Source organism: Berghia stephanieae, chromosome 11, assembly GCF_034508935.2.
Source record: "Berghia stephanieae isolate SIO BIC M18660-M18661 chromosome 11, UCSD_Bste_1.3, whole genome shotgun sequence".
Taxonomy (NCBI): domain Eukaryota; kingdom Metazoa; phylum Mollusca; class Gastropoda; order Nudibranchia; family Aeolidiidae; genus Berghia; species Berghia stephanieae.
The window spans coordinates 21,963,585-21,982,333 of record NC_088370.1 but is presented as its reverse complement, the minus strand read 5'-3'; the positions used below and the strand labels follow the sequence as shown (position 1 = coordinate 21,982,333).

The 18,749-nt window shown below is 40.3% G+C and overlaps 1 long non-coding RNA gene across 3 annotated transcripts; it reads right to left on the bottom strand.

The window, feature by feature from the left end:
* Positions 1 to 3,092: 3,092 nt before the first annotated feature.
* Positions 3,093 to 13,901, bottom strand: LOC144957314 (uncharacterized). 3 transcript variants are annotated; one of them, XR_013642133.1, is made up of 4 exons: positions 13,718 to 13,845; positions 8,352 to 8,558; positions 7,454 to 7,741; positions 3,093 to 5,639 (listed from the first exon to the last, which is right to left on the bottom strand). It is a non-coding gene; the product is annotated as an uncharacterized LOC144957314 (long non-coding RNA). The 3 variants fall into 3 exon arrangements; XR_013642134.1 differs by having other exon boundaries at positions 3,093 to 7,741; positions 13,771 to 13,901; XR_013642132.1 differs by having other exon boundaries at positions 3,093 to 7,741; positions 13,718 to 13,899.
* Between the last annotated feature and the right edge of the window lie 4,848 nt (positions 13,902 to 18,749).

The window sequence follows — 18,749 nt, the reverse complement described above, 5'->3', positions numbered from 1 at the left end:
CAAGATGTCACAAGACCACTTGGAGATGTTTTTCAGTCGGCTGCGAAGAAGGGATGGGTGGAACAACAACCCAAATGCTCTCCAGTTGAAATGGTCACTGAGAGCATTGCTTATTCACAACGATGTCTCTCCCTCATCCTAAGCCAACTGCATTGAACCTTCCGATCCAGACAACACGATATTCATGTCATCTTCAAACAAAAGCAACCCCTTGTGTGAACAGTTTGCACAGCTCATTGCCACTCCTCCTTCTTACCACGAGAATGCTTTGTTCTATATAGCAGGATTCATCTGTTGTAAGATGGATAGGCAAAGCAAATGCACAACATGCGCCAAGATAATCACCCAGAGATTCGTCCACGCCGGTAAGAAATCCGTGAGGCATCTCCTGAACAAGAAGATATTATTCCTCAACCAATAGGTAAGTGCATTGGAGTTGACATCAAATAGTCTGCATTTAACTGAGAACAAAATACAATATTAGTAACCTTACATAACATGTAATAATATAATATTATTTTCTATTTTAATGCGATCACAGACACAAATAGAATCATGATTTTGTTCTTTTTCCTCTGAAAAAATGACTTTATTTCGTGTACTTTTGAGCCGTAAAGCGCATCATCGTTGTCAGTCTTATTGAAGATAACACTATTATTATAAAGGTAACCAAGGTAAACATCCGTTCGCTCGCCACAAGTTCACTGCGTCAACTCAAACCCCTCTTCGCTCACTGCCGTCCGCCATGTTTTACTGAGGAGAAGAGAGGCAATTCCTCGCACGCAGTCTCCTATTCATCAAGGTCTATAAGTACATTGAAGCGCATGGGGTTGCAGGAACATTTTCTAAAGTGGAGGAGCTCAAGAAAAGGCAAAGAACGTCAACGAAAGTAGTCGAAATAACGTAATGAAGGACATTACCCGCTTCGCTAGCCAAATAGTTTGCCACAACTGTAAACGGTCAAGGCATATAGCATGAGATTGTCGACAAAACAAGCTGCTGCTGTTGTGTAGAGTCCCTTTTGTTATTACTGTCGGCGAAAAGGACACTTAATAAAAGATTGCCGTGAGAAGAAGAGGCATGAGGACAGGAGAGCACCTACTGGTATAGATCAGGTCTCCGTTATCACAGAAGATTATGAACCACAGAAATGTTTGAGAAATGACAAGGTGGAATTTTTTTTAAGTGCGGATGGGAGATACTAATGATTTCTGCAGCATGCTCAGGGCATGTGCCAGTCGCACCAGAAATGCAGGTGGCCGCTGGATGGTTAAATGGGAAAAAGATGAATGTGTTACGTGATAGTGGAAGTAGTTGTGTCATCGTCAGAAAAGGATTGACAAACAAGAGTAAGGATGGCTCGAATATAAAGGTCCTGATCTACTTGGCTAACAAAGAGGCTATTTCCACACCACACTGTGAAGCTTATTTGGAATGCCCCTATTTTACCGGGAGATTGTCAGTCGTCGAGTTAGAATCCCCATTGCATGACGTTATACTTGGGAATATTGAAGGTGCCAATAGCCCAACAATGCATGTAAAAACAGTTACTGACGAGCAGGAATCGGGTCATGGGGATGAACTGAGCGCCGTACAAACACGCGGGCAACATGAACGCAAGATCAAAAACTTGATCACAGCTCCATCTATAGAGACAGGTGTACGCGTCGACGAACTGAAGGAGAAACAAAAGCATGACATCCCACTAAAAAAGCTGCGAGGGATGCTGCTACCAGAGGGAGAGGTAAGAAACACAGGCAAGAGTAATACCAGTTGGTATGCCTATGACAGAGGATTGCTGATCCGCTATTTTCAATCTCCAAGGGTTGAGCATGGGGATTTGGTAAAGCAAGTCGTCATACCAAAATGCCTGCGAAATTCAGTCATGCAGTTGGCCCATGAAAGTGTACTTTCTGGACATCTCGCTGCAAAGAAAACGACAGATCGAATCCTGAGTAATTTTTACTGACCAAATATTTGGGAGGATGTCATGAGATTTTGTCAGTCATGCGACCAGTGTCAAAGGTCAGCTCCGAGAGGACTCGCCCCTAAGGTCCCTCTTACTAAAGTTCCGCTCATCGATGAACCCTTCAGTCAGGTAGCGGTGGATCTAATTGGCCCCATCGTGCCGGCATCAGATAGAGGAAACCGATATATGCTCACTGTGGTGGATTATTGTACGAGGTATCCAGAGGCCATTGCTCTGAAGAGTATGGAAACAGAAGGAGTAGCAGAAGGATTGGTTAACATCTTTAGCCGCACGGGAATACCCAAGGAGATGCTAAGCGACAGGGGGACGAAATTCACATCAGACCTGATGAAGGAAGTATGTAGATTGCTCTCCGTAAAACAAATCACTACTAGTCCTTATCACCCACAAGCCAATGGGCTTGTAGAGAGATTTAATGGAACTTTAAAAGGAATTCTCAAGAGGTTTGGCTCCAGAGCGACCCTCAGACTGGGACAGATCCATCAATGCTGCATTATTTTCATACAGGGAGGCTCCTCAGGAATCTCTTGGTTTCTCTCCATTTGCATACCTGCCTACTTGAAAATTTCAAATTCAGTAGGAAATACAAAATTCATCAGTAATTAGTGGGTAGTGTAAATGTTGCTGCTTGAAGCCCGAAGAAATAAATAATAACGTGAAGTTGAATGTCAGCTTCAATTTAATTACAGAAACAGATCTGTTTCTGTAATTAAACTGTAATTAAATTGAAGCTTACATTAAACTTAACGTTATTATTTATTCCTTCGAGCTTCGAGCAGCAACATTTACACATTTGATCTGTTTCTGTAATTAAATTGAAGCTTACATTCAACTTCACGTTATTATTTATTTCAGTAATTAATGGTCAAATTTCAGTAATACTAAAGCAAACAAAATAATGATAGATACACCCTTTTATATATGTATGCCAATGACCCCCGCGATAATAATATGCTTATTGATGACCTACTTTCGACACTGACTGTGTCTACTGATGAGGTTAAAGTTTCCCTGTCAAGTCGATGCCTGACGTCACTCATCGCCAGTCAACGAGGCATTGAGATTTTTTATTGTAGCATTCGGTAAATAATGAAAAAAATTATTTATTTTTTTAAAATTTAACATTGGGACCATTTGTATCAGTAATATTTCTTCTATTTCCGTAAGTCCGGTCCATAATTGTCCTTACACTTCCGTAACAATTACGGACGGTCCCTAATAATAGGCAGGTATGTATTTGAGCTCTTATTTGGGAGGCCAGTGTGAGGACCGATGAAAATATTACGGGAACTATGGACCGAAGACATAGATGACCTGGGTGTGAAAATGACGTATCAATATGTAGTCAATTTGAGGGAAAAGATAGAGAATATTGTGAAGGCAGCACACAATAACCTGCAGTATTCATCCTCGAGTTACAAGGCACACTTTGACAAAAAGATCAAAGTAAGGTCATTTGAAAAGGGAGATAAAGTATTACTTTTACTGCCCACGAAACACAACAAACTTGAATTGAAGTGGCAGGGTCCTTTTGAAGTGAAAGATGTCACTAGTCCTAATAATTACGTCATTAATATAGACAACACCAGAAGGACATATCACGTCAATTTGCTGGAAAGGTACTACGTTAGAGACGTGGAGCAAGAGAATGAAGTCGGTGTTCTTCAATGTGCCGTGGCAGCGTTATCGAAGATAACGATGGTGATGGAGAAAAGGTTCTTCCTCGGATGGAATTGCCTGCTCTGAAACAGACTGAGACCAAAGACGATGTCATCCTGCATGAATGAATGAGTCCTCAGCAGATAAGTCAATTGCAGGACATACTCCAGGATTTTGATGACGTATTGACTGATGTGCCACGACGCACAAATAATTACAGCTACGACATCCGTTTGACTTCAGATTGTCCAGTCAGAAAGAAACCACATCCTGTCCCTCAAGCATTAAAAACCACATTACAGGAAGAAGTGAAGGCCATGCTTCGCGCCGGGATAATCGAGCCATCGGATAGTCCGCATTGTACACCATCTGTCGCTGTCAAGAAGGACGGAACCATTCGTTATTGTGTGGACTTCAGATCCCTTAACAACATTACGGTGTTCGATGCAGAACCAATGCCTAGACTTGATGATCTGTTTCAAGAAATTGGGACACCATGTCACTTTGTCTCAAAGATTGATTTATCCCGTAGATTCTGGCAAATTCCATTGTCAGACAGGACCAAGGAGAAAACGGCATTTGCAACAGTGCGAGGACTGATGCAGTTTACCATTTTGCCCTTCGGACTTCAAGGAGTGCCCTCCGCGTTTTTGCGGATGATGAGAAAAGTTGTTGGTGGACTTCCCAACCTGAAAAACTACATCCGACTATATTCTCATCCACACTGCAACATGGGAAGAACATTTAAAAACTTTAAGAACAGTTCTTCAAATGTTGCGTGATTGCGGCTTGACGGCGAATCCTTCAAAGTGCCTGCTTGGTTTCCCAGAGGTGGAGGTTTTAGGCCATACTATTGGTGGAGGGAATTTAAGGCCAACCATGGACAAGGTCAAATCGATCCAAGAGGCAAACTTACCCTCGAACAAGAAACAAATGAGAATTTTTCTTGGGCTGGCATCATTCTACCGACGATATGTGCCAAACTTTTCAGCAGTGGAAGCTCCCCTGACAGATGCGACAAAGAAAGGCATGCCCAACAGGGTAATTTGGGACGAACCACAGAAAAGAGCCTTTCAAACGCTGAAAAATATGCTTACATCGGATCCCCTGTTGTGCCTTCCTTCCAGATTATGATAAGCCGTTTATTTTATCTACGGACGCCAGCGACACAGGTTTAGGTGCTGTGCTATCTCAGGAGCATGATGGAGTCAAATATCCAGTCACCTACTTAAGCAGGAAGTTGTTGCCGCGGGAGCAGAGGTACACTGTTGTTGAGAAGGAATGGCTGGCCGTAGTTTGGGCTGTGAAAACACTAAATGTATATTTCATTGGTAAAGAATCTATAATTGAAACTGATCATGCCCCACTTCTGTATTTGAACAGGGCGAAATCAGAGAATGGGAGATTGATTGCTTAATCAATACCGATTTGTCCTACGTTCGGTAAAAGGGTAGGATAATCATGGTCCAGATTATTTATCGAGATCGATGCTGCAACATTGAACCGCAGGATATTTACAATTGTGATGAGACTGGGTGCTTAACTACCCTGCCTGGCATTTCATCACAAAAATATGACTTCACAATGCCGAAGCCAGACGTTTTCAGTGAGGCTGCAGAATCCTTTAGGAATTATAAGGAAAGGCTTGATGTTTCAACTGCGAAGAAGTCTGCCCTTCTCCTTTAACCTGACCTTCCCTCAACAAAGCCATATGAAAAATTGAGCGAGACATTACTTCACCACTTCTCATCAGTACCATTAGAAGACCACCACTAATTAAGCTTTAGCAATAGAAACTGCAGCACAACCAAAGATGCAGCTGAATTACATGGCAGTGTAACGTCTGAATCCCTTCATGCTGTCAAGACCCAAAATCGATTTTAAAGCCGAAGCCACCTCCCTGCCTCTCATGTGGAAAATCCAACCACAAACGGTCAGAATGCTTTTTAAGAGATGCTGCTTGCAAAAAGTGTAGCAAGTCAGGCCACATCTGTATGTAAAAGTAAAACAAATGAAACATGAGTTATATTATAGGAATATGACACAAACATGAGTGAGAAAATATCGAAGATTTTATCACAAAGACATCATAACAAGCTCGAGTTCGAGAGATACAGTCATGTACTTCTTCTTCAAATTGGAGGTTCTGTCCAGGAGCAGACAACCCAGCTGATTTGTTGGCCAGGGGAAAACAAGCTGATGATCTTATCAAATCCAAATTATGGTTTGATAGCCCAACATGACTTACTGATGAATCTGTACTTAATAAAAGAATGGATGAGAATTGATGACAAGGATATGCTGATTGCCATAAGACAAGATGAAAAGAATGCATCACCCTCACGTGTCATTTTAACAGTTGATTCACAGACAAATCCTCCAATTGCCTGCGACAGATACAGCGACTTTAATAAGATTTGTAACATAATTGAATGGGTACAAAGGTTTATTAACAATGCACAAAAATCTAAAGACAAGGTAACCGACAAAACATTGAAAAATGAAGAGAAAATGTCGAGAACAAAACTACTTCGTCTGATTCAGATAGAACAATGTGGCACAGAGATTCAATCTCTGAAGGATAAAAATATGGTCAGTCGGAGCTCACCAATACGAAGACTTAATCCAATCTGCCTCTCAACATTTAGACTCACACTACAAGCACCTCAGCCCCAATGTGCCACTAGCGCCATGGTATGGTGGCTGGTTTGAAAGACTTGTCAGAGGTGTTAAGTCTGCGATAAAGAAATCTATTGGGTCTAAAAGAGTAAGAAGATCTGAAATGGAGATTGTTTCATACCGCCTTTGAGGGTAAGGTAAGACCGAATACCCAAAATCCCTATAACATTTACAAAGTCTGTGGTAATGTCAAATACTTTGAATTTTAATAGATTGATTATAGTTCATATAATAGTCTATTTTTATCATTTGATTTATGAATAAGCTATCTCAATAATTTTCCTGTACTATCTCATTAGCTTAGTCAATAAATATATTTTTTTTATTATTGCTTGTTATTTTTGACTACTTGTCTGTGCTTTGTGCCCTTTGAAACAACAGGAGTCCTCTTTTTGAAACTCTTATCTATCATATGTCCGAGTAGATTGAAATCTCCTACAACTGTAGCTTGATTTCTATCGAACTGACCTCGTGACAGTGAAATTAGCTTGTTGGTTTTTAAAGTTAAAACTTGAGCTTTCGAATTTGAGCTTTTAAAATTACTAGTTCTAAGGAGATAAACCAAGTGCAATGTCCACTAACCGGGCTCAAAGCTTTAAAAAAGGGTCACTGACCAAAGAGCAACATGTAACATGTAGAACGAGACATAATGCTTGTTAGGAGCTATTACATTTCTTTTCTCGACTGGGACAACTTCATTAACGGCCGGGTACTCATTTTACACCTGAAAACTACACATTTTTAAATGATGTTCGAAAAGGCAAGACTGATTTATAAAAAATCTTGAGATTTTATATAGCGCAATAATCACTAAATGTGTTCAAAGCACTTTAAAAATACTCCCTGACCAACAACAAACACATGAAATGTAGAACAAGACATGACACCTACTGTTAGTCGATATTACAATTTTTTTCCAACATGGCAACACTGTGTAAAAGAGCCTTTTCCAAGAACTCAACTATGCGTCGAGCGAGGCTCGAACCCAGCAGGACCTTCTGATCAGAAAGCGAGTGTCATACCACAAGGCCATATAGTTAACTATGGTGACTACTTGGTTTATCTCCTAAGAACTAGTAATCTTGAAATATTCAAAAGACAGGTCTGATTTAGAATAAACATTACCATCAGAAATTTCTGCTTCTCCCACCTCGAACCTCAATGAGGAAAGAACGTTTCCACGAAACGAATAATTGTTGAATATTGCTTCAACTGGAACTGGATGAGTTAACAGGAACACACATTTCAATCCAAGCTCTCTTCCACAGTCGTCATATTCAGATAACAAGGCAGAGTGAAAAAACTATTTCCCCAAAGCAAAGAACACTTCCATATGTTGATATAACACCAATGATTGTTCCCACCAGTAAAAAGATCTCTCCGCATACAATTTTGACGTGAAGTGGTACATGTCTGGAAAAAAGGGGAGAGAAGTCTCTTCAAAATTTAATCAAATGTCTAAAACTATTTGAGTTAATTTTTTCTTCAAATTTCAATATCAATATTCTACCTACCTATGTATCCATCTATCAGTCTGTCTGTCTATCTATCTACCTAACTATCTATCTATCCATCTCGGTCCCTTTACGTGTGAAGCGAATGCTCTACCAACTGAGCCATTGGGACCCCCCCCCCCCCCCCCCCCATATTATATAAATCAGCAGGTCATATTCTTTAACTTAATCTTTTTTATATGGCACAACATCAACTAAACGTGCTCAGAGCGCTTTACAAGAGGTCTCTGGCCAACAGTGTTACGTAACATGAAGAACAAGACATGACGTCTGTTAGACGATATTACATTTTTTCCCCCACTGTTAACAGCCAGGTGCTCATTTTAAATTTGAGAATAGTGGAGGATTGTGAGTAAAGAGCCTTTTCCATGAACTCAACTATGCCCAGAGTGGGGTTAAAACTTAGGTTCTTCAGATCCGAAAGCGAGTGCCATATCAGAAGACAACATAGCCGCACAATCAATGTGTTAACCTCACGGCCACCTCCACTTTCACCCCCACTCCCTTGCCTTTTGATATGCCTAAAACCTCCTCAAAATGCTGAAGGACTGGGTAGATGATCATGACAAAACCACAGAATTGGTGACACGTGACCAGCAAGATGGTGACGTAGGTGATGAGATTCGAACTCGAGGTCAGCAGCAGATTTCATGACACTCTGTCTCCGTACACATTATGGCCCATCACCGATACAGGAATGTACAGGATGGCCAATGCTGGGAATAAAACATTTGATGGAACAAAAATGAATTTAACTACCAAAAATGAACAAAATGGCAAACACAGAACGTTTTGGAATCAAATTCTTCTTCGGACACAAAAAAAACTAAACATTGATAAAATAATAAATACATTATCTAAAATTCAGACAGAACTAAAGAACCATCATCATCGTAAACTCATGGCCTCACACTGACCAACAAATGACGTCAAAAGACAAGTCTTTGGCCACAAAAGAAAACAATTCGTGAGTTGTATTCAACAGATCAACCAATGGGATCACTTGTTTCCTTGAGCCCTACTAACGACATCTCACTAATTGGTGCGCTAATCTATAAATGACGTCAAAAGACAAGTCTTAGTGTCAGGCTATAAATTAATGATGGCTACGATTTAACCCGTCATATCCGCTTGTTACGGGATTTATCTTTGGTATAGATGTTGATCATTGTTATTGTTTTTATACCGCCACATGGTTGACTAGTTATCAAACGATTTTCTTGATCATATTATAAACGTTTAAGTTTACACATATATTTCTGTGTTGTTTCGTTCATCAAGCGATAGAACAGTGGGTATTTTACTTAGACACATATCATCGATAATAAAACGTGTGTAGGTTGCTATGTTTACCAATCACTGTCATTGTTTACATTATGACGACTGTCCGATAGGTGTGGCTATCCATGTGTCTATTGAAGCTGACACTCAATTTCACATTGTTATTTATTTCTTCGAGCTTTGAGCAGCAACAATTATATAGTCTGTCTTGTTAATACTGTTTAGTGAGAACTATTTATAAAGATGGCTGGATAAAAACAATAACAAAGAGCTGAGTGATGTCAGTTTCGTTCTATCTATTGATAGAATAAAGCTGACATTACATCACTCAGGTGTTTGTTAATGATTTTTGCCATCTATGTTTATGAATAGTTCTCACTAAATTGTATTAGCCAGACAATAAACGATTAAAGATACACATAGTTTTGTGTGTTGGGTGGTTTATTTCCGGATGGCAATTCTGTGAGCTTCTTAGCCAAACGCACATCGTCGAGAATATAAGTTTACGGTGGCTACGACAAGATATGAAGTGAGTAGAAAAGTGCCAGAAGACAATAGAGAATAAAAAATTTTTTCGCGGCGGTGGTGGGGTTTGAACCTGCGACCTTATTGGTACGACAACTCCGCCTGGCAGGTGAGAGCGTGGCTCTACCGTGTGAGCTATCCACGAACACAAAAATATTCGTTTCAAACCCAAAGTCATTTCTAGATCCCTCTCTCACCCACTTCTTGAGATCGCCGATTCGTTCGCCACCATCGCGAAGTAATTTTGACCAGCAGTTAAGCTTAATAGCCAATATTCTCATCACAAACATATAACATAGAAACGATTGAGACATTGAGTATGCTCCGGTGTATGGGGTGAATTTTTAATTCAGAAAAGTGAGTGGAGCAGGCACTTATGTTGGTAACAACAAGATATGAAGTGAGTAGAAAAGTGCCAGAAGACAATAGAGAATAAAAATTTTTTTTTTTTTGCGGCGGTGGTGGGTTTGAACCTGCGACCTTATTGGTACGACAACTCCGCCTGGCAGGTGAGAGCGTGGCTCTACCGTGTGAGCTATCCACGAACACAAAAATATTCGTTTCAAACCCAAAGTCATTTCTAGATCCCTCTCTCACCCACTTCTTGAGATCGCCGATTCGTTCGCCACTATCGCGAAGTAATTTTGACCAGCAGTTAAGCTTAATAGCCAATATTCTCATCACAAACATATAACATAGAAACGATTGAGACATTGAGTATGCTCCGGTGTATGGGGTGAATTTTTAATTCAGAAAAGTGAGTGGAGCAGGCACTTATGTTGGTAACAACAAGATATGAAGTGAGTAGAAAAGTGCCAGAAGACAATAGAGAATGACCGTAATTTTCGCACGCAAATTCATAGCGTTCAGTGACACTCAAACATTTACGTCTAAGATCACCGATTGTTTAAACTTTTAATGATCTGCAAACTCAATTTTCTTTAGTAAATTCATTCCCATATAATTATAAATATAAGAAAGACACGGCACGGCGTGTCATTACTAGATGGCTGCCTCTATCTATTCTCACCCCCGGGATGAGAATAGAAAAGCGATCGAGCTCTCACCCCCGGGATGAGAATAGAGGTAGTTGCCCCTTCTCGCTATTCTCACCCCTGTAACCAACAGGTAGGGAGGGTAGCCTAGCCTAGCCGCCGTCCCTTCTCGCTATTCTCATCCCTGTGTACTGTAGGGTCAGCTTAACACCCCCCCCCCCCCCATCCTCTCGCTATTCTCATCCCTGTTAACCAACAGGTAGGGAGGGTAGCCTAGCCCCCGTCCCTTCTCGCTATTCTCATCCCTATTAACCAACAGGTAGGGAGGGTAGCCTCGCCTAGCCGCCGTCCCGTCTCTCTATTCTCATCCATGTGTAGGGTCAGCTTAGCACCCCCCCCCCCCCTCCTCACTACTCTCACCTGATCATCAAATCTCACCCGGTACTGGACGTACGGAGGGTGAACATGTATGTCGTGCATTTAAAATGTAGACTAGCTGGCTTGAGATATGGGAATCAGTGTTGGAAATCTGTCTTCGGGACACACACACACACACACATACACACACACTCTCTCTCTCTCTCTCTCTCTCTCTCTCTCTCTCTCTCTCTCTCTCTCTCTCTCTTCTCTCTCTCCCCTCTCTCTCTCTAAGCGAAACGGATTCGCCCAATTTCTAAGAATTGGACTTTTCCTTTTATGGGCATATTATTATTTTGTGTTGACTTAGCTGTCTCAAGTTCTCCCTACGTTAGGTATTTTAACTTATTTATATTTTCTCGCTCTCTCTCCCTCCCTCCCCCCCCCCCCCCCCTCCTTACCCCAAACTCTATTTCTCTACATCTTTTATATTGTATTTCTTTCTCTCGTCCACTCAATATTTCATATCTCTCTCGCCCTCTCCCCATCCCCCCTCTCTTTATCCCTGTCTTTCTCTATTTTAATTTGCTGGTATTTTCTTCTTCTCTTTCTCCTCCACTTCACTTTCTATTTCGTCTCTCCCCCCCCCCTTCTCTTTCTTTCTCTCCCCTGTCTCAATTTATATCTCTCCTTCTTACCACTCTGTCGTTAATTTTTCCAATATCAACAACCATATCTTTCAAATATTGATGCTATGCGTGTAGTTTAAAAAAAATCATATCATCTACCAGTCAGATATATCACATGGGTACAAGAATGCCGGCTACAACCGGCCCACGGCCGATTGAATTACCGAAAAAAACGTCGCCGGCTTTTTGCGATTTGGATTTGATTGATTTTTTTTTTTTTTTTGAATTGTGCAACTTGTGACCAGAAACTTAACAATGAATTACTGCATTCCAACCTTTGGATTAAACATACAACAATTGTGGACTACTATTATGAAGACTAGATGATAGATGAATCTTGCAGGTTGTTTCAGATTATATGTCTGGTCATAAGTCGACTTGCAGGCTTTTTGAGGTCCAGTTGCTTGCACCCATGTTATCAAGTTATCAAGGCACGAAACCTTGTGTAATGTTAAATGTTGATTAACACAATTCAGTTAGACCTTATTATAAAAATGACAGCTAAAAACAATAACAAAGAGCTGGGTGACGTCAATTTGGTTAATAGGGATGAGAATAGCAAGAAGGGGCGGGGGCTAGGCTAGGCTACCCTCCCTACCTCTTGGTTAATAGGGATGAGAATAGCGAGAAGGGACGGGGCACCCTCCCTACCTGTTGGTTAATAGGGATGAGAATAGCGAGAAGGGTTGGGGCTGCATGTTCACCCTCCTTACGTCCAGTGCCACTAAAAGAGGTAACGAGAGAGATGATGATGATGATCAGATGAGAGTAGTGAGGAAGGGGGGTGTGGGGGGGGGGGTGTGCTAAGCTGACCCTACACAGGGATGAGAATAGCGAGAAGGGGCGGGGCTGCAGGTTCACCCTCCTTACGTCCAGTACCACTAAAAGTAGTCACGAGAGAGATGATGATGATGATCAGGTGAGAGTAGGGGGGGGGGGGGGGTTAAGCTGACCCTACACTTCTTCTTCTTCTTCTTCTTCTTCTAGGTTCCATGCCTGGTCCAGGCTTCGGATACTGCATGAATTATCTCTCTCCATTCCTCCCTGTCTCTTGCCTTTTCAAACAGCTCTTGGATTGTTAGGCTGGTGAAGCCCTTCAGTTGGTCTATGAGTGTTTTTCTTTGTCTCCCCCGGGCGCGTTTACCAGATATTTTTTCCACAACTTGCCAGGTATTCATTCTTATCTTTCCTTACTATGTGTCCGAAAAAGGATAGTTGTCGATCCACTATTAAGGGCATTAGTTTCCTTTGTTGGTATGTTTGTTTTAGCACTTCTTCGTTCGTTTTGTGTGCAGTATACGATATTCTCTGCATCCTTCTCAAGCACCACATTTCAAAAGCTTCAATGTTCTTTTGTGTTTCTACACAGGGATGAGAATAGCGAGAAGGGACGGCGGCTAGGCTATGCTACCCTCCCTACCTGTTGGTTAATAGGGATGAGAATAGCGAGAAGGGACGGCGGCTAGGCTAGGCTACCCTCCCTACCTGTTGGTTAACAGGGGTGAGAATAGCGAGAAGGGACGGCGGCTAGGCTAGGTTACCCTCCCTGCCTGTTGGTTACAGGGGTGAGAATAGCGAGAAGGGGCAACTACCTCCTCTATTCTCATCCCGGGGGTGAGAGCTCGATCGTTTTTCTATTCTCATCCCGGGGGTGAGAATAGAGGCAGCGAGAAGGGGTGGCGGCTAGGCTAGGCTACCTACCCTCCCTACCTGTTGGTTAACAGGGGTGAGAATAGCGAGAAGTGGCGAGGACCTCTATTCTCACCCCGAGGGTGAGAGCTCGCTCAATTTTTTATTCTCATCCCGGGGGTGAGAATAGTCACTTCGTTACTTAGATACACAGTGAACAGGTTTCAGTTTCAGTTACACACCACTACACACTAGTCTCGATAGAAATTTGATTTCCACTTGAAATAATCCGCCCAGAAGAACACATTAACATGAATAATACCGAGAAAATTAAGACGCATTATGTCTGTTACCTCTTGATAGAAGACCATAGACCATTGCGTCAAAACATTGTGTTACCTGCTGTCAAAAAATGAAGTTAGAGAATGTGTGTAATCATGTATTATAATAACCTTTAATGTGTTTTCCAACCACCACATCATCTACTACTACAACCACCACCACAATATCATCACTAACACTACTACTACAACCACCAGTCCCACATCATTATCACTACCACTACTACTACACCGCGAATCGGCGGTCTCAAGAAGTGGGTGAGAGAGGGATCTAGAAATGACTTGTGTTTGAAACGAATATTTTTGTGTTCGTGGATAGCTCACACTGTAGAGCCACGCTCTCACCTGCCAGGCGGAGTTGTCGTACCAATAAGGTCGCAGGTTCAAACCCCACCACCGCCGCGAAAACATTTTTATTCTCTATTGTCTTCTGGCACTTTTCTACTCACTTCATATCTTGTTGTTACCAACATAAGTGCCTGCTCCATTCACTTTTCTGAGCTAAGAAGCTCACAACATTGCCATCCCTGAGTATAACTGACCAACACACAAAACTATGTGTAACCATGAACTTTTATAGTCTGGTTCAAACAGTTAGTGAGAAGTACTCATAAACGCGGATGGCAAAAATCAATATCTTATCTTATATTAGTAAAGGCTTAATATAGGAATTATCCTTTGAATGCCTTATACAAGAGTTTATAAATACAGAATCTCATTATAGCTTAGCAAAACCAAAAACTAGAGGTGCATAAATGAGTCAATAAAATGGAGAAAAAGATAAAGTGAATAAATGAGACTCATATATAAGAGGGCCCATACACGCTCAGTTTTCATCCAGGGACGATCGAGGGACAGGCACGGCTGAAGCAAATCGTAGTGAGAACGCAATCATGTGTGTGGCCAAATATCTGTAATATCGCCTGACAGGCGTCATGTCTCGAACTTCATGTTCAGTATTGCTGTTGGCTTGGGACCCCATGTAAAGCGCGTTGAGTACGTATGGAGGATATTGCGCCAAATAAATGCTGTGTTATTTTTTTTTAAATAATATGTTTATAACTTTTGAGTGAGGAAGAGGTAGATGAACAAAAGGTTTCGTTCTTGATCACCGTAATTATTTTTTTTTTCTCCTCAACCGTTGACGCGACATCACGGGTAGTCCCGAGGAGTACCCGCTTAACCTGTCACGGGAGTACTGTCGATTTGTTTTATAATATAATAATATAATAATAATAATAATAATAATAATAATAATAATAATATAATAATAATATAATAATAATAATAATAATAATAATAATAATAATAATAGAGAGAGAGAGAGAGAGAGAGAGAGAGAGAGAGAGAGAGAGAGAGAGAGAGAGAGAGAGAGAGAGAGAGAGAGAGAGAGAGAGAGAGAGAGATCAATAGAATCTAAGAAATGAGTAACCACAACTTAAACAGCTAAATCATCGAGAGATAGTTTTAAAGGTAAGTGGGGCGTGTTAAAAAAAATGGTCTGAATTTTATAACCACAAGGATAAAAAGAGAGATTAAAATTATTTTCAAAAAGACATAACAATACGTCTCTCCTCGAATGGCTGAAAAGAGAAAAGAAAAAGATAATTGCCTGCAATAGATAGAATTTTAAAATATTTGTTCACAATTTAATTAGTTAGATACAGGGACTTACATAATGTATGACCTTATAATGTTAAATTGGCGTTTTAAATTATGTAAAACGAAGTGAATTTAATGATATTTTATATTTGATCCACTCCATTGATCATGGCTGGAGAAAAAGGAAAGTGAATTGTCTTTAATTGGTAGTTTTTTAAAAAGATAAGTGTTCACAACATTATTTGAATTAAGGCACTTCTTATTCGGCCTACTCCTCCTCCTCCTCCTCCTCCTCCTCCTCCTCCTCCTCCTCCTCCTCCTCCTCCTCCTCCTCTTCTGTTCTTTCTTCTTTTTTATTATGTAGTAGCCCCTTGTTATGGATGACCGCTCGACATTTCACATCCAAATGAAACCAAGAAAATAAAAAGAAAAGTTGATAACATTTTCATTTTGACTGACGTTACTAATACGTCACAGAAAAGGAAACGATTCTCTTAACCATTTGGAGGGATCCTGATTTTGCAGCTTCGGTTGGTAGGTTGTTCCAGAGTCTTAATGGGAGCGATCTATAGATAGAATGCGCTTGGCCAAGGAGTTCACAACATTGCCATCCGGAAGTATAACGGACCAACACACAAACTCTGTGTAACCATGAACTTTTATAGTCTGGTTAATACAGTTTAGTGAGAACAACTCACAAACGCGGATGGCAAAAACAATAACAAAGGCCTGAGTGACGTCATCTTCGAACTATCTATATTCATGTTTTCGTCCAACCTAGTCATTATCACATGATTTGTTGCTGTACAACGATTGGACATTTCTCAATGTATATAAACACGCTGCTTTGTTTATGAAAGGTGTAAACATACCCATGGGTCATGATGAACAAAATGACAAATTGGATTCAAAAGTCTGATGTCACGTCCGCCTAGCAACGAGCAGCTTGGTTCTAAACAAAGAAAATAGGTATTTTTTATTCTTCATGCTGGCTGGAACCGTTTTTATACGTCATGTGATCAGAATGTATAAAAGTCAAAACATGATCAGATTTATAATGCTTTTCTCCTCTGGATACACTTATATGCTTGTCGGAGAAGTATTTAATAAGGGCGCCCGCCATTGTTCCGATCAGTTACTAAGTTACAATGTATCACGAGGGGAGTGACGTCACGACTGTTGAATGCTATTGTGACTTTGGTCTCAAACACTGAACACTTTTCACAATGTGTGTCATTCTGAGCCCACTTTGCAATGTGACCAGTGACCTTGAGCACATAGAAATGTAATACAGACCATCCAATTATGATATATGTATATATATATATATATATATATATATATATATATATATATATATATATATATATATATATATCTATATATGTATATATAATATATATATTATATATATATATATATATATATATATATATATATATATATATATACACACATATCTAAGTGTGTTGTGTGTTGTGTGTGTGTGTGTGTGTTTATGTCTGTGCAAGGTGTGTGTGCGTGTGGGGGGGGGGGGGGGGGGGGGGGGGAAGTTAATAAAAAGATATCCATAATGACAGTGAAATCTCTCAGGCAAAGAATGAGTTTTGAAAAATGTGGCCTGAAAAGTCCTTTGTAAAGAAATGATTGGTCTCTTTAATAGGCAAAAAAGGAATGAAATTGATCTCCTCAACGAAGATATTTCTACTTCAACAATTTTTATAACTTAAATTTAAAATTCAAATTTAGGTATTAGGTTTACCCCCGACTTTTTAACGTTTTGAAACGATTGGTCCCACATGGAAGACAATAGTCAAGAAACAGGCACTGGTGCATTATACATTTTGTCAAGGGTTTTCAATATTTTTCAGACATAGGCCTAGTGCTGAAATTCAATACAAAACGATTAATAGAGTTTTTTCCACGCCATTTTTCATCAATAGAATTCCCGTATTGTAAGACAAATAACAAATCTTTCCTTAAATTCAGTTTGGATTATTCATCGTTTGCATTGTTGTCACAGGGAGTGTTTTTGGGGGTATCCATTTAACTTAGTTTTATGAATTAAATCAAGCTTTTATTCTATGTTCTTTTTTTTCGTAATCGTTGTTATACCTGGGTCAAAGGTGGTCAAAGTTCAAGAGGCGTGGCTATAATATTGCCTCCCACAACGAGTTTAAAGGGCAGAGAAGTCGTGACTTGACACCTTCCTCTATTCCGATTCAAAACTCATTGGAAGTGTGTAACGAGTCCTCCGGAATGAGTAACGAGCAATGAATAGGTTACATATTGAATGGTATGGTGGCATAACTATTTTAGTAGCAGAATGTATCGGCAGATTCTTAGGATTAGGGGCCTTATGAAAGTGAGGTATTTGAAGACCAGGATTTATTTAGACTAGAATATAAGATGTTACCACTCTGAACGCAGAAGATTACTGTATTTAAACGAGGAATTATCCAATCCTCGAGAAGATTAGCTTTACGCTTCACAAGCAAAGGGAACGAGATCGATCCAGGGTGGATTCGAATTTTTTTCTGACCCACTGTTCACTCAGCAGTGATTGGGTAACTCAGCAGTGATTGGGTAGCTGGGTGTGATAGATCTGGCGGAAAGTACTTTGCAATGGACTAGTGCCCCATCCGAAGGGTAGCAAGCAGTGACATCTATGAAGTCCTAGGTAGAAAGCCATTGCTATTGTCCGTTTCACGCTATAGAAACCAGGAAAAACTCCGGCTCTATGGGCTTTGAAGGACAACGTTTTTTGATCCAATGTGTCACTATGTTCTGATCCAATTTGTCCCTATGTTTTTGGTCAAATGTGTTACTATGTTTTGATCCAATGTGTCTCTATGTTTTATCCGCATGTTATGATCCAATGCGTCGCTATGTCATATCCCTATGTTTTGTTCCAAAACAATGTGTCACTATGTTTTATCCTATATTTTGACCCATTCGTCACTATGTTTTATCCTTATGGTTTGATCCAATGTGTCACAATATTATTTTCCTTTGTTTTAGTTTTATCAACATGTTATGATCCAATGTGTCACTATGTTTTATTCCTATGTTTTGATCCAATGTTTTATCTTATATTTTGACCCAATGTGTCACTGTCCCCCCCCCCCCCCCCCCCCTATGGTCTGATCAATGTGCCCTTATGATTGATCTCATGCGTCATTATGTTTTATCCTATGTGTCACTATGTGTTATCCACATGTTATGACCCAACGCGTCACATTATTTTGGTCCAATGTGTTACCTTGGTCCAACGTGTACTATGTTTTGATCCGATGTGTCCCTATGTTTTGATCCAATGTGTCACAATGTTTTATCCCTATGTTTTGATCCAATGTGTTACTTCGCCGAAATCCCGGTTTGAGAGTTTTTGCCGAAATGAGAGTCATTTAAATCGATCCATATTTGAAGGACGAGTTTTCTGACCAAATTTTTAAATATGAGTTTTTCCAGAGAACAGCAGAATAGTA